The sequence below is a fragment of the Peromyscus maniculatus genome, chromosome 16 (genome assembly GCF_049852395.1).
Source record: "Peromyscus maniculatus bairdii isolate BWxNUB_F1_BW_parent chromosome 16, HU_Pman_BW_mat_3.1, whole genome shotgun sequence".
Lineage (NCBI taxonomy): Eukaryota > Metazoa > Chordata > Mammalia > Rodentia > Cricetidae > Peromyscus > Peromyscus maniculatus.
In genome coordinates, this window is record NC_134867.1 from 23,284,949 (window position 1) to 23,287,007 (window position 2,059).

The 2,059-nt window shown below is 45.7% G+C and overlaps 1 pseudogene; it reads right to left on the reverse strand.

The window, feature by feature from the left end:
• Positions 1-261: 261 nt before the first annotated feature.
• On the reverse strand, positions 262-854 carry LOC102912914 (synaptobrevin homolog YKT6-like; annotated as a pseudogene).
• Between the last annotated feature and the right edge of the window lie 1,205 nt (positions 855-2,059).

Genomic DNA, 2,059 nt, shown 5'->3' on the forward strand with positions numbered 1-2,059 from the left:
CTGTCTCTCTCACCACTTAGAGTTTATGGTTTCTTTTTCCCAACATTACATACATATTTGAGGACCTCAGATTCTTTCCCGAAGTCACAACCACACATATGAACGTCAGTGTTCCCACCCTGAAGTCATTCCTTCACCTCTCCTGAGAACTTCAAAATAAGAACAGCCAGTCAGCCTGACTCCAGGTCTTCTTCTAGGGTATCCCTTCATCTTCAGTTCTGATGTGACATGGCGGTCCGGTGCCTGCCTCTGTGGGCTACGTCACATGATTGCACAGCATGAGTATTTTTTCTAGGTAGTTTTATAGAAGGTGTTTGACTGTATTCCCAGCACTTCTGATTTGGATACCAAGTCATCAGGCTTCTCACCCCGCTCTAACAAAGACTCCATGGTGCTATGCAGAATGATTTTGGTCTCCTCTAGTTCAGCTTGCTTTACTCATGGAATCAGCTTCTCGGGGGTTCTGATATCTACTAAGGTGACCATCCAGGGCTGTGTGTTGGATTGTAGCAGGAGATCCTACTGGCCAGCCTGTCCTATCCACCTGCTTGGAGAATTCACCTAGTACCTTTCTCCGGCAAGGTAAAAGCCACCCTGACAAGGGTATTCGCTGTCAGCAATGACCACACCTGCAAGACTGTCACTCCAGATGTAGACATGACGAAGATACTCCTGTTCCTTGACAGAGGCTCTGCTGCCCTTGACAGAGTGTTCCACAATTGAATTGTGAAGGTCATGAATTCCTGAACACTGGACCTCTGGAAGAAACTGAAGGAACACGCGTCGTATGGGACTTTGAGCAGCACCACTTTGGGCTGGCTTTTGTCAAGGACGCTGAGTCTGTACAGCTTCATGGCGCCTCACCTTCTGGCCTCTGGCTGGACCCCACACCCGCTCACAGGAACACGGCCACCGTCCTTCGGAACAGCTGTGGCCGACTCCTGTCTTGTCTCTTATCTACGGTTACCCCACAACACTTGAGACTAGGTCATTTATAAAGGAAACAATCTGGTTTCAGAGGCTGGGAGTCCAAAGTTCACTGGGTGCATCTGCCCAGGACCTCGTGTTCCATCCTAAGATGATGGAAAAGATGAAGGCGCAAAGTGAGAGGTAGTGAGGGACAGCTTCGCTTTATGCCAAACCCCTCACCCATAGTTATCCTTCTTCTTCCTCGGCCTCCCTCTAGAGAGGCAGTTCTCAACCTGTGGGTTGTGACCCCCTTGGGGGGGTCACATATCATCTCTCCTGAATATCAGATATTGACATTATGATTCATCACGGTAGTAAAATTACAGCTATGGAGTAGCAACTGAACAGTTTTATGGTTGGGGGTCACCACAACATGCAGAACTGTACCAAAGTTAGGAAGGTTGAGAGTCGTCACTAGCCTAGAGAGACCTCTTGAAGCCCCACCCAACACTATTAAATCTTGACACAAGTTTTAGAGAGGACAAATCATACTTAGGCCACAGGAGACATGAAAGGTGCTTGGGGAGGTAAGGCATGTTTCAGAGTGCTGAAGAAAAATACCGTCATTGGCTGAAAAAAATAAAAAACCAAATCCATCTGAGGCTGGGGGGTGTGGCTCTGTTGGGAAAGACTTGCCACATACACATGATGATCTACGTTTTGATCACCAACACCCACAAAAAAAAAGCCAAATACTTGTGACCCCAGTACTGAGGAAGGGAGTGGAAAGAGTAGATCCTTACAGTGTGCTAGCTGGAAAGCCTCATTGAACCAGAATGAGATAAATAAATAAATAAATAAAACAATAATAAATAAATAGATAAACAGATAAATAAATAAGGTAGAGAGCAATGAGGAAGACCCCCACTACCAACCTCTGGCCTTTGCACACGGGCACACACGTCTGTACTCACACAAACACATACACCCTCCTCCCAGACAGAGACGCTGAGAAGTTGTAGTAGATGGGAAAAATTCTGTAAGAAGAGATATTGGGAATTGAGAAAAATGAGATAGAACCTTCAATTTTTTTGTCATACTTATTTATCAGAGTTAATTATTCTTTGAAATATTTCTGTAGGCGATAGTG